The sequence below is a fragment of the Rhipicephalus microplus genome, chromosome 2, assembly GCF_043290135.1.
Source record: "Rhipicephalus microplus isolate Deutch F79 chromosome 2, USDA_Rmic, whole genome shotgun sequence".
NCBI classification, from domain to species: domain Eukaryota; kingdom Metazoa; phylum Arthropoda; class Arachnida; order Ixodida; family Ixodidae; genus Rhipicephalus; species Rhipicephalus microplus.
The window spans coordinates 47,509,456-47,524,275 of record NC_134701.1 but is presented as its reverse complement, the minus strand read 5'-3'; positions in this window follow the sequence as shown (position 1 = coordinate 47,524,275).

The window sequence follows — 14,820 nt, the reverse complement described above, 5'->3', positions numbered from 1 at the left end:
GGGGAGGTTGGCCTTGGTTGAGAACAGGATGATTGCTATTTTAATTCTTTCACAGGCTGCGATGTCTCGTCAAAGACGTAGCGTTTAGTTCCGAGAAAGAGGATTTTGAAGCGCACAGTGAAAGCTGTTGACTTAGTTCTTGCAAAAGCAATTCGATGTTTGCGCACATGACGTACGGCAGGGGAGAAGTCCTCGCCCACGCTGAAACCTGTGTTTTTGAATTTGCGGCCGTTGGAAAGGATAAGTTCTTTTGTTTTGGATGATTGAAACTTTAAAAATATGGGTCGAAAGCGGTTTTCTGAGAAGCGCCTGAGGCGGTGCGCACGCTCAATTTCTGAGGGAGAAATTGTTAGTTGGAGTGTGTCACAGCAGTGACGGATGATAATTTCTTCCGAGTCCGAATACGTTTCAGTTTAAGTAGTTTCAGAATGCCATAAAATATAAGATTGTTACGTCTCAAACGGTTCTTACTGTCATCTACACGGGATTCGAGGTTACAGATCTTGTGAGTCATTTCGTTTGTGAGTGTCTTTAGGTCAACTAGCTCTGTCCGCATGGATGAAAGGGCAGTGCAATGTTTTTCAAGGTCAGTGATGCGTTTACACAAATCTGTTATCGTTACGTCCGTCGTTTTTAGTTGGTTTTTAATTTCCTGCATGTCGGAAATAAGCTTATTCTGTTCAGTGGATAGCTTCTGCAATTCAGTAAGCAAGTTTTCACCAGTGGGAGGCCCAGGCTTGCTTTCGACATCCCCCGCCAAAAACAAAAAAGAGCGTATGACCTGCGCACACTCAACAATAATCTCAACACAGCACCGTGGGCTCGGCAGCTGAACTAAAAAATAATTACTCGATTTCCCAGTAAGAAAAGCACTTCTGTTACTGACCTGCATGATGAAGACAAACGGATTAGGCTGCGTGTTCACACAGCTACCGAGCCCACAATGCGGCGCGGACAGGGGCGGTTGTTTTGTAGTCATGGCTGTAGATGATGTCTGTCTTGACGGGGTAGTCCACGTGTGGTTGAGGCTCAAGGCTTGCAGTGGCGGCGCTATTGCTGGATCCGGTGCGATAGTAGCGGGATTTAGGTTTGAAGTGCCGCTGTGGAAGGGGGCGGGAATTGTTGACGGTCCGATGAAGCCAGGCATGAGAAACAGCAGGAACAACTTTGAAGGCATAGTGAGTACCTGCATGATGAAGGCAAACGGATTAGGCTGCGCGTTCACACAGCTACCGAGCCCACCATGCGGCAAAGACAGGGGCGGTTGTTTTGTAGTCGTGGCTGCAGATGATGTCTGTCTTGATGGGGTAGTGCACGTGTGGTCGAGGCTGAAGGTTTGCAGTGGCGGCGCTATTGCTGGATCCGGTGCGATAGTAGCGGGATTCAAGTTTGAAGTGCCACTGTGGAAGGGGGCGGAAATTGTTGACGGTCCGATGAAGTCAGGCATGAGAAACAGCAGGAACAACTTTGAAGGCATGGTGAGTACCTGCATGATGAAGGCAAACGGATTAGGCTGCGCGTTCACACAGCTACCGATGCTGTGTAGCTGCGGTTACACAGCTACACAGCAATGAAAGTGGGAAGGAAACAAGATGAGCAACAACAGAGGCACTTACATTAAGAAAGGCAAAAATAATAGCAACAAAACAAATGGAGATTGTAAGCACTGAGTGTATTAAAACAGTGTGGGCGTACGCGAACCTAATCAAACTGTTTCAGCTAGAGCTTGCTAAGGCATAAGCCAAGTCACCCCCGAAAAGAAGACACAAACCCAAAAGTTGGTGAGATGAGGAAGTTAAGAGAGTCATGGCGAAAGATAAGAAAGCCTCCAGGGAGCACAGACGTGCTTAGCTGCAGTGTGAACCGACAGATGATGTTCGCAGGCGCCTAGCGTAGCTTCTGCGACAGTTCAGGTCAGTGGTTATAGAATTCGGGACCAACTGCCAACATTCGTAGTAGGCGAGTACATGGCGAAGCATCTCGTCAACTTTGAACACGTCTGTGAGCGAAATTCTTCGGAGCAGTGTCCTTGGGCGCAGAACCTGTTAGCTCTTCTTTCCGGCGAAGTGTCTGACGTGATAACGTGCTTGTCGAGGGAAGCATTTGAGAGCATTGACGAGGTTAAGAAAGTGCTCTTGAGACGTTATAAGTTGTCACACAAAGCTTTCCAGCAAAGATTCCGGTATGCTAAAAAGTGGTCCGAATAAAAAGTGTAACGAATAAGTCACACGGTGACTTCGCGTGTCATCCTAAGGCCAATTTATTTGAATGGCTCAAAGGCGTAGGTGTGTATTATGATCACGATAAAGTGGTAGAATGCTTAGCATTGGAACAATTCTACTGCTACATCGAGAATGATGTCAAGCTTTGGCTGCAGGACAAACTTGGTGAAGTACAGCTAAACAAGACAGCAGAGTGAGCTGAGGAGTATTATAATCGCCGAAAATTACATAGCAGGGCAGAGCGCGCTGAAAACGATAAGAGGAAAGAGGTCTTTTAAAAAAACTCTTCAACAGAGACCTACTCCGCACCCTGATTTCAGGAAGGACCCGTCGCTTACGATGGACTGCGTAGGGGAAGGGCAAACGGAAGCGGAGAAATCGAGTGAGGTTCCTAAACAACGCACTGATACAACACGGGCGTTTGAGTTATGGAAGCCGCCAATCTGTTACAACTGCAAAAAGGAAGGGGACATCGCAATAAATAGTAAGGAAAAGTTTGCTCAACAATCCGAGAATCGGAAAATAACATGCGGTTGTTAGAGCCGTGTCTCAACAAGTTAGTGTGAGTGGGAAAACCTGCCGAGCATGTCAAGACCCAGCGGCAAACATGGAGGTTGTTCATTTTTCGTTGGTGTATCCAGACGATTTTACAGGAGAATGCGGGTGGATCAGACAAGTCGCTGAGGAGCAGAGTGCCTGCTTACCAATCGCTATGGTTGTCATTGAAGGCCCGTTTGGTAAGCTTCGCACCGAAGCGGCTGTGTCTAACATGCTTCCCGATCGTTTTCCCTATCTTTTTCCAGTAACTCAGAGCAGCTTCTCAAAGAGCAGGGTAAATCGTTCTCCAACTTCGTACTTGGCCCTCACATGGTTGCAAGCACGGAAGGTTTCGCAGGAACTTAATTTTGTTCAATGTGGTGAAACACTACCTGCAAATACTGCTGATCAGTATGACCTTGGCAGCGAGTCGATGGAACCTCAGATAGGAAATTCTCCGTGTAAGCCATTTGAAAAGCCACTCGACAGTCCTGTCGCCGAAGCGACTGGCGTGGCCTCTGTAGGCGGCGGAGACGACATGGCGCAATTGAGTCAGAGTGAGAGGTGTGCAACGCTCTCGTCTGTAGCGGAAAGTTGGAGTGAGCTATCGAGGATTGATCGAGAAACGCTCATTCGAGAGCAGCGTGAGGACCTCTCAATTAAAGCTCTAATGGAAAGCGTAAACTTGGGAAAACAGAAAAATAATGTTTCCTCTTTTGAGAAGGCAGGGTTCATGTACCGGAGCTACACATATGTGCAAGGTAGGAAGTATGAGCAGCTCTTGGTGCCACAAAAGTTTCGTCGCAAACTATTGAAACAGGTGCATGAAAACGCGTTGGCAGGGCATCTCGGCATAAAAAAGACCAAAGATAGAGTCTCCCTTGAACTTATTGGACGAAATGCTGGAAGAATATTGAAGACTTTGTACACTCATGCGTCACTTGTCAGAGAGCGGGCAAATCCACGGAGAAGTGGAAGGCACCCAAGGAGCTTGTGGCAATTATCACGGAACCTTTTCGGCGCCTAGTAAGTGATATCGTCGGACCACTGCCAGAGTCAGGGCAAGGTTGTCGGTACATCCTGACGGCCCTCTGTGTAGCCACAAAATTTCCGGAAGCGATACCACTTAAGGACCCCAATTACCCCGATGTCGTGGATGCACTGCTATCTATGTTTACACGCGTACGATTCCCTTAAATTTATTGCGACAATGGTAGTGTCTTCACCAGCGGCCTTACATCTACCTTTTTGGGTAAATGTGGAATAAAAGTAGTGCACATTTCGATCCATCACCCGCAAACTAATCCTCTAGAGATTATGCATTCCGTTCTGTAACGAATATTGAGAGCTCTCTGCTACGAGCACAAATGCGAGTGGAAAGCGTGTATTCCTCCCGCTATGTTCGCTTTGAGATCAGCTACTCGTGAGAGCACTGGTTTTAGCCCTGCAGAGCTTGTGTATGGCAGGAGTTTGAAAACGCCATTGCGAAGGCTACGCGAGTCCGCGGAGGGATTTTATGAGGACACTAATGTAGTTGCGCATGTTCTTGACCTCGTTCAGAGGCTTGAAAAAAGGAAAGACCTCGTGGAAAGCCACATGAAGCCTGCACAAGTGTTGTAGAAGGAGATCTACGACAAATCTGCGAAGAAGCGCACCTTTGAAGTAGGTAGTAAGGTGATGCTGCTGCGCTGTCTAAAAAAAAAACAAGCTTGAGGTTCATTGGGAAGGGCCAACCAAAGTAATATAGAAGCTTTCTGATACCAATTATGGAGTGAAATTAGAAAGGCGACCAAACAAAATTTACCACTGTGACTTCATGAAACCATACTATAAAGGAGATTTATTAGGCAGAAAGGTTGGTGCTTGGAAGGCTTGGAAGGCGATGCACCAGCCGCAAATTCCGAGCTCGAGCCGCTGCTGCACACTCGATGCTGCTGCCTCTGCGCCGGAGTACTTCCTCTTCTTTACAATGGCCCCACGGAGAAAAAACGAGCCATCCTGGCGACTTAGTCCTGGGCAGGCGGCGTTGAACCGTGGTATTGCTTGAGCCTCTGGACGTGTACAACTTCGCGGTTGCGACGTCGCAAATCTGATGGTGGCGTAAGAGGCTCAGTGAGGTAGTTTACTGGCGAAGTTTGTTCGACAATATGATATGGCCCATCGTACTTTGGCAGAAGTTTGGAAGAGAGCCCAGGTGTGCGATGCGGCACTGCCAGCCATACAAGAGCACCCGGAAGAAAAACGGGAGTTGAGGTCTGGGCATCACGAATTGCTTTTTGCCTGTTTTGGTCATCGCAGGTGAAGCGACGAGCTAACTGGCGACATTCTTCTGCGTGTCTGGCGGCGTCCAAGATTGGTAGGCACTCGGACGCGTCTGGTCGATAGGGCAAAATGGTGTCAATGGTGTGGGAGGGGTGACGGCCGTAGAGGAGGTAAAAAGGGGAGAAGCCTGTTGTCGCTTGCGTTGCCGTATTATAGGCGTATGTAATGAATGGGAGAACTAAGTCCCAGTTAGAGTGGTCAGGCGTCACATACATAGATAGCATGTCACCGAGAGTACGATTAAAGCGCTCGGTAGCCCCATTGGTTTGTGGGTGGTAAGCGGTACATGTGCGATGTACAATAGCACACTCAGCGAGCAATCTTTCAATGACGTCGGACAAGAAGGCGCGGCCACGGTCACTGAGGAGTTCTTGAGGGCCTCCATGACGCAACACAAAATGACGCAGTAGGAAAGTGGCAACGTCCTGTGCTGTAGCCGTTTTAAGAGCAGCGGTCTCAGCATAGCGCGTTAGGTGGTCGATAGCAACTATTATCCACCTGTTGCCAGTCGGAGTCAATGGAAGTGGCCCATAAATATCTATTCCAACCCGTTCGAAGGGTCGGGAAGGGCATGGTAAAGGCTGCAGTTCACCGGCGGAGGCGTGTGGTGGAGATTTTCGGCGCTGACATTCGGAACAAGAGCGGACGAAGTTGCGGACGAAGGTATACATGCCACGCCAATAGTAGCGATGTCGAAGCCTTTCGTAGGTCTTGAAGACTCTTGCGTGGCCACATTGTGGGTCAGCGTGAAAAGAGGAACAAATCTGCGACCTCAGGGTTCGTGGAACGATGAGCAGCCACTTGCGTCCCTCTGGTGCGTAGTTACGTCGATAGAGAAGCGTGTCGCGTATCGAGAAGTGTGGAACTTGGCGCCGAAGCGTTCGCGTCTTTGGGAGTTCAGAAGTGTCGGAGAGAAGGTTGAGGAGAGACGCAGTCCACGGGTCATTGCGTTGTTCGATAGCAATGGTGTCAAAGTTAAGCGATGACAATGTGGAATCGCAAGCGGAGTCAGCTGTGGCATTCTGGGACAGGGGGGAACGGGAAAGGGCGTCGGCGTCAGCATGCTTCCGTCCTGACCGATAAACCACGCGTATGTCGTAATCTTGAATTTTCAACGCCCAGCGAGCGAGGCGGCCAGATGGGTCTTTTAACGTCGAAAGCTAGCACAGCGCGTGGTGGTCGGTCACGACGTCAAAAGAACGACCATATAGATATGGGCGAAACTTTCCAAGGGCCCACACAATGGCCAAGCACTCCTTTTCTGTGACGCTGTAGTTGCTCTCAGCCTTGGTAAGTGTGCGACTAGCGTATGCCACGACGTATTCCTAATGTTCCGGTTTACGCTGTGCGAGCACAGCACCCAGGCCTACACCACTGGCGTCGGTGTGGATTTCAGTTGGAGCTTCAGGATCAAAATGGCGTAGAATGGGTGGCGTCGTAAGAAGCCGTCACAGGGTGGTGAAAGCCTCGTCGCAGGCAGGGGACCACGATAAGAGGTCTTTACAGCTGCTGAGAAGTTGCGTAAGAGGTGATATAATAGACGCGAAGTTTCGAACGAATCGCCGGAAATACGAACACAAGCCGATGAAACTTTGAAGTTCTTTGATGGTGGCAGGTTTAGGAAACGCCGTAACAGCTCGCAATTTCCCGGGATCCGGGAGAATGCCTTCCTTGGAAACAACGTGGCCCAAAATGTTCAGTTGACGCATGGCAAATCGACATTTTTTGAGGTTTAATTGCAAACCGGCGTTAGTTAAGCAAGTAAGGACGTGCTGAAGGCGACGTAAGTGTGTGTCAAAGTTAGGGGCAAAGACCACGATATCATCGAGGTAACACAAGCATATCTTCCATTTTAGTCTACGCAGGATGTCGTCCATCATTCGTTCGAACGTTTCAGGTGCATTGTAAAGTCCGAAGGGCATGACGGTGAATTCATATAAGCCGTCTGGCGTGACAAAAGCGGTTTTAGGGCGATCGGCCTCCGCCATAGGCACCTGCCAGTAGCCTGACCGCAAGTCTAACGAGGAAAAGAACTCGGCACCCTGCAAACATTCCAAAGCATCGTCAATGCGCGGTAGTGGATAGACATCCTTCAGCGTGATCTTGTTCAATCGCCGGAAATCGACACAGAAACGAATAGAACCATCTTTCTTTTTGACGAGAACCACCGGAGACGCCCATGGGCTCTGTGAAGGTCGAATGACGCCTCTGCGAAGCACGTCGTCTACTTGGTCAGCAATGCATGGCGTTCTGTAGCGGACACGCGATATGGTCGTTGCCGCAGCGGTGAGTGGGACCCAGTGTTGATGTGGTGTTCTACTGCTAAGGCACGGCCGGGAGGTGTTTGTTCAACGTCGAAAGAGTGACGGTAGCTCTCAAGAATGGTGAGGAGTTGTGAACGCTGCGAAGATGTCAAATTTGCAGCGATGAATGGTTGAAATATGTTTGCCGACGTTGAGTCAGGCGCTGTGACGACAGCCAGTTCACAGATGGAGGTAGAAGGCACCTCATCGGTGACGGATATAATTCTGGAAGAACTGATTGTCTCGACGTGGCCAAGGCGCTCGCGACAAAGTAGGGATAAAGACGACGACTCATGATTATAAATTGGCATTATGGTTGACCCTTCTACAAGATCGAGAGCAGCAAAAGGCAGGGGGAGAGCTCTTCGGGCGACGAATATTGGAGATGGTGTGAAGAAGACCGTGCCGTCGGATATGGCGCTGCATGGAACTGGCAAGAACGCAAAAGAGCATGGAGGGATGTAGGTGTCATCGCTAACGACAAGTTTAGCGGCAAACTGGGTGTCGACGGACTCTTGGTCATCCAGTGAGCAAAATTCGACCTCAGCCCTAGCACAGTCAATTACGGCGTTATGACGCGACAAAAAGTCCCATCCCAAAATAATATTATGGGAGCATGATGAAAAAACCACGAACTCTATCGTATACAGAACGTCCTGAATTGTCACGCGGGCTGTACAAACTGCGGTCGGTTGAACAGGTTGAGCACTGGCTGTGCGAAGTGATAATCCGGAGAAAGGCGTCGTAACCTTACGAATTGAGCGGCAAAATCCAGCATCTATAACCGAAACAGCTGCACCGGTATCTACAAGAGCGACAGTAAGGATATTTTCGACGAACACATCAATAACATTGGTAGGTGAGAAATGAGGACTTGGGCAAACCGAAACTTGCGCAGTTCTTGCCTCAGGAGCTGCGTCGTCTAGTTTTCCTCCTCGTTAGGTGCGGGCCGTCGACGCATAGGAGAAGGCGAGCGGCGGCGTGGAGAGGGCGAGCGAAGACGTCCCGGCCGAGGGCGGTGGTCGTCCTGGTAGCGGGCTGGCATTGGAGTGGAGGAACCGTATCACGCGTTGGAGTCAAGCGGGAAGAAAGGCTCACGGCGGTTTTCATTGGTGATATGCGTCCGGCGGCGACAATACCTTGCGACGTGTCCGGGGTATCGACAAGCGTAACATATCGGGCGATTATCGAGGGTGCGCCACGGGTTGGCGGTGTTAGTGCTGGTCCAGTGAACTGGAGCTGGGGGATAGCTCGCGCGAGGCTGGAACGGAGGCGCAGGCGCCTTGCGAGTTGGCATGGCTGCGGCCGCGGCGTAGAGGGCCGCGGCCGCAGCCATGCCAACTCGCAAGGCGCCTGCGCCTCCGTTCCAGCCTCGCGCGAGCTATCCCCCAGCTCCAGTTCACTGGACCAGCACTAACACCGCCAACCCGTGGCGCACCCTCGATAATCGCCCGATATGTTACGCTTGTCGATACCCCGGACACGTCGCAAGGTATTGTCGCCGCCGGACGCATATCACCAATGAAAACCGCCGTGAGCCTTTCTTCCCGCTTGACTCCAACGCGTGATACGGTTCCTCCACTCCAATGCCAGCCCGCTACCAGGACGACCACCGCCCTCGGCCGGGACGTCTTCGCTCGCCCTCTCCACGCCGCCGCTCGCCTTCTCCTATGCGTCGACGGCCCGCACCTAACGAGGAGGAAAACTAGACGACGCAGCTCCTGAGGCAAGAACTGCGCAAGTTTCGGTTTGCCCAAGTCCTCATTTCTCACCTACCAATGTTATTGATGTGTTCGTCGAAAATATCCTTACTGGAGCAGCCACAAGATTAGGCTCGCGAGCAGCTGGTAAGGCCTCGGCGACCTCTCCTTGAATGACGTCACGTAGAGACGATGGTAAAGTTGTGGTAGCTTCTGGTGTGAAAGGCACCAAGGAAAGCTGTCGTGCAACTTCTTCGCGGACAATTGCTCTTATTTCGGCTATTATTGACGCGTGGTCATGACCACTGATCACACTAGACAGCGATGCCAAATCGTGCGCTGGAGGACGTCTTGTCAGAGCTCGCTGCTTCCGCAATTCATCGTAGCTTTGGCAGAGGCTAACTACGTCGTTAACAGTGGTCGGGCTTTTCGCCAAGAGCATTTGAAAAGCGTCGTCGTCAATCCCTTTGAGGATGGGCTTACATTTTTCAGCTTCCGTCATTTCGGCGTTCACGCGTCTGCACAAATCGACGACGTCCTCTATGTAACTTGTGAAGGTTTCACCCGTTTCTTGTGCGCGTGTGCGTAAACGTTGCTCGGCACGAAGTTTTCGGACGGCAGGTCGATCGAAGACTACTACAATCGACGTTTTAAATTGCGGCCACGTTCGGACCTCTGCCTGGTGGTTTCTAAGCCAAAGGCTGGCTACACCCGCGAGATAGAACGAAACGCGTGTCAACTTGTCCGCGTCCGTCCATCTGTTTAAAGCGCTCACCCGTTCGAAAGTCGAGAGCCACTCTTCAACGTCGTTGTCATCTGTTCCACTGAAGATCGGAGGCTCCCGCTGAGGAACACTGCCTGGACAGGTGGCCGGAAGAGATGGAAGCGTCTGCTGATCGGCGTCCGGCATAGCAGAAGGTAGCCGTCGAGAACGGAGTTCCAGGATGGTAGCGGGAAGGTGTAAGGGACGGTACCCGGCACGTCTCCACCAATTATAAAGGAGATTTATTAAGCAGAAAGGTTGGTGCTTGGAAGGCTTGGAAGGCGATGCACCAGCCGCGAATTCCGAGCTCGAGCCGCTGCTGCACACTCGATGCTGCTGCCTCTGCGCCAGAGTACTTCCTCTTCTTTACAATACGTTCAACGTCAAGCGATTGTCAATCTGTTTTTGAATGCTTCAGAGGAAGAAGGAGGCGAAATTTTGACCTTTAGTGATGTAACCAAAAGGAGATCGGAGGTAATCTTGGAGCAGTTGAACGTAGAGCCTATGTTAGGTGAAGTCCGGAAGGATGACCTGAGAAGAATTGTTTCCGAGTTTAAAGACTTGTTTTTGAACCGTCCTGACAGCATGACGGTAATTGAACACGATAAAGAGATAACTTGTGAGTAGCCACTCCATAGCAAGCCGTATCGATGTTCCCCTGTACAAAAGCAGATCATTAAAGAGGAGATAAATAAAATGCTGGAGTTGCTAGTTGTTGTACCGGGCAACAGTGACCATACATTCCCTTTATTATTGGTTCGAGTGCCTGGAAAAGGTTCGAGGCAACGCATCGATTATTGACGTCTTAATGCCATAACTCGAGACCAAACTTACCCGATACCAAACCTGGAGGAGAGGGTAGAAACAGTGCCACATTAAAGCAATATTTTCACTTTAGACCTCGTGCGAAGGTATTGGCAAATCCCCTTTACGGAGGGTGCTAGCCGCTATGCCGCACTTGTTTCTCTATTTGGAACTTATTGTCCACTTAAGCTGAACTTCGGATTGAAAAATTCGCTCATTTGCTTTTCATGCCTAATAGATCGTGTTCTTAAAGGCCTCTCTGAAATAGCTCTGCCGTATCTTGACGGCGCCATCTTCTCAAACAACTGGCAAGAATATGTTGAGCATTTGTGCGTTGTGCTCAACAGGTGGAAAGAAGCTGGTCTTACAGTGAAACCTTCTAAATGTTACCTAGGGTGCGGCGAGGTGTCTTACCTGGGACAGGTTGTGGGGCGTGCTTGGCATAGACCTTCAGAAATAAGGTAGCCACCATCGTGAACTATCCATGTCCAACCACAAAAATCTGAGATAAGGGCATTCTTGGGCCTAGCTGTATACTATCAGCAATAAATTCAAAACTACTCTAGCATTACCAGCCGTCTGACTGACTCACTTCGAAAGTCCGACTCGGTTAAAGGGGTATGGGACTCAGAAAAGGAGAATGCATCTTGCAAGCTGAAACAGGCCATAAGCGAGAAGCCCGTTCTCATGGCACCCGATTTTTCTAAGAGATTTGTCATTCAATGCGACGCGAATGACTGCGACATGGGGGCTATATTGTGCCAGGAAGACAGTGCTGGTAACGAAAGGCCAGTTTATTATTTAAGTCAAAAACTGACCTGCAGGGAAGAGGCATACAGTACATCTGAAAAGTAATGTGCTTGCCTCGTGTGTGTCGTTCAAAATACAGCCTGTTATGTCTCCGGTTCGAAGTTTGTGGTCGAAACTGACCACTGTACTCTGATGGTTAAATATCGTGTCGTCTAAGAGTGGCCTGTTACTGAGGTACAGCATGATACTCCAACAGCACAGCTTTGACGTTCGCTACAAAAAAGAAAAGCTAAACGCTATTGCAGGCGCATTGAGCCGTGCGTTTTAGTTACTACCTTTTCTACCTTTCGGTTTCTCGCTGGCGATTCGGGGCAAAATTTTGTCCTCATCACGGCCTTAGCTGAGCGCTCTCGTCTAGAGTGATCTCAAGGGGCCAACTTTAAGTTGTATCATATTTCATTACATTTTTGTATGTGTAAAATTTTGAGATCTCATTTTGAATGTCTTGTGTCCTGCATGTGCCTCTTAATGTAGAGGGAATGAAGTTACGATAGACACGTAGCTAGGTACATGTTGTACTATACTTTGTCTGGCGTTCTGTCGGGTGACCGAGGTCACTTGCTTGTGTCGTGTGTTGTCTCTTATGAAACCGTTCTTGATAAGTTGCAGAGCCATCGACAAGTGCTGAAACCAAAAATCGCCAGAAGAGACGAGTGAAGCTGGCCGACAAGTTGTGGCGACAAGCCAGTGTAACTGCGATCCGTCTGCAAGAATTGCATGTGCTCACAGAACTAAGCCTAGAGTTACGTTCTCCCCATGGCCCTGGAGGCAAACCTGGAGGGACCTGGCGAAAGAGCAGGCCCGACAACCGGGCCACGTGGAAGCAGCTCGTCTTTCCGGCGCATTGTCTGGCGGTGAGGGTGCTGTTACGCCTGGGAGTCCACACCGAACGTCAATCAATGCCTCTGAAAGGCAATCTGTGTCAAGGCCAGCATACGAGCCCACCTGACGCGATCAAATCAATGACGTCACCAAGCGGCGGCGCCGGTCTGTCACGCCACGCCCAGCAAACTACCTCAGCCCACGAGCTGGATGACACAATCGGCGCCCTCCAGTCTGGCGAGCCTCATGCATTGCGTGGCAACATCCCTCGTCCGTCGGTGCAACCACGCGCAGCGGCGGGTCTTCATAGGAGGGTTCTGACATCACGGCCATTGGCGCTTCTGGTTGGAGGTAGGTGATTGAAAAGAGCCACGCGGTGCCTAAAAAAAGCCAAGCGACGCGTCTCCAGCAGTTAACCTATGCGTCCGAGAGAAGCCGACATATTCGTGCGAGAGAAAACATCTCGGCTCTTCAATTTCTTACGTTGTCGGCCCCAGTGCTGAATTTCTAACGCCTCTGTTTTCATACTGCACATAAAGCTTGCTTTAACTCATCGTCCTCTCGTCCACCCTGCGCAAAAAGCAGTCACGAGCTAAGTAACACACGCTACCAAACGGATGGTGACCTTGGCGGCGGAGTTTGGAGCAGTGGCGCCGTTGGGACCATGTTGGCGTCGCGCCTTCGTAACAGCGGACAGATTCAGTCATGGCTTGCCACCTGCATTGTTGTCGTCGCTGTACAAAGTGTCAACTCGGGTAAATACGATAGTCTGGATCTTGGAATCCCCACGATTCACGAAGTCGCGAAATATTTTTGCTTTGATCGACCTTTTGCAGAACAGTGATTCCGAAATGGACGCCATTCAAAGCAGCACTGCAGAGGTGCCCGAGGATGGACGATTCAGCCATGCTTGCTCGTGTGTCCTAGTTAGCTATATTGTTGTATTTTGGGGTGCAAAGCATTCACGTATACGCCGAGGGGTGAGTGCAATATAGCTATTGCGAATGAGTATCACTGGAGAAATAGAATACTGCAGCGAAGATGCGCGAGCCTACGGAGCGCGGAAGAAGAAAAAGACTAGTAGGGCGGCACTTGGACTGTTTGGTTGGGTGAATCGGACTAGGTCCATCTCAGAATTACGCTGCTCTTTTTCCAGGCCATTTCACCTCATCTGTAAATAAAGACAATCACTCGTAACAGTTTGTTGGAAGGTGTCGGGTACATCGATCTGTAACACCCAGCTCTACCGATTTTGTGACGGAGCAGACGCTTAGCAGGCTTGACACCGCAGCTACCAGACATGGAGGACTCGGGAAAAGGCCATGACAACCTCATTGCTGATGAGCTACACGCTCACCCGCCAGGACAAGCTCGCTGCGGTGCGCGGGAAGTCAGCCAAGGGCCTTTTTGTGGCAGCCGGATGACGATGTGGAGGATTGGCTAAAGCACAACGAACGAGTGAGTCGCAGCAACTGCTGGAGCACTCCTAAGGAGCTCGAGAGAGTGGTGTTTTTTTCGTCGGCACCGCGTCTCTTCAGTTCGACAACCACGAGAGTCCATTGACCACATGGGACATTTTTGTTGACGAGCTGAAGAGGTGTTTTGGGGACACATCAGCTAAGGTCAAGAGGCGGAGCAAACTCTTTCACGCAGAGTTCAGTTACCTGGCGAAACATGAACCACCTACATTGAGGCTGTCTTGAAGCTTTGCCGAATCGTGAGTGCGACCATGTGTAACGAAGATAACGTAGTTCTTCTGCTCAAGGGAATCGCGGAAGGCGTGTACAATTTTTTTATCTCTAAGGAAGACCTACACACACCTTCCGACCTGAGTAGACGCTGCCGAGCAGTTGAAGCGCTAAAGAGGAGGAGAGTCCTACCGAAATTTGGACGTCTTGACAGTGTGCCCAGGACTTCAAGTGTCAACCTTCCATCGCAGGACGACACCTCTTCTCTTAGAAGACGAGGGGTTAAGGAAGAACTTGCTCAACTGCAAGCTGTGGACAGCACTGGTGTCGGCCATCAGTGTGCGTTCGGCCAACGGCCTTATGAACCACCGGTACTTCAGGTGCGTCACAGCTACTTTGAGCCTCGCCCAAATTACACCGATCGGTTCGTGCGAAGTGATCACAAACACATGAAGCTAAGTTTTGAAAGAGCAATGAAAGTGGGAAGGAAACAAGAAAAGCAATGACAGAGGTGTTTACATTCAGAAAGGCAAAAATGATAGCAACAAAACAAATGGAGAATACAGTGTGAACGACCACTCGAAAACCAGAAACTCAGGCGAACTGCAAGCCAGCCATTTACTCCCCAGCCGCCATCGCCCGGCTTTTAACAACCAACGAGGTCTGCTTCGCCGGGGACGACTAGACGCGACACTCGTACTTGCTACAACTGTGGGCTACCTAGGCACATCGCTAGGTACTGCTACCATCGCCAGCAGCGAGCTCCACAATTCAACGTGTACACGCCCTACGCACCTGCTGGAGAGTCTCCACCATTTCTGCGCTCTCCCCAACGGCAACACACAGCAC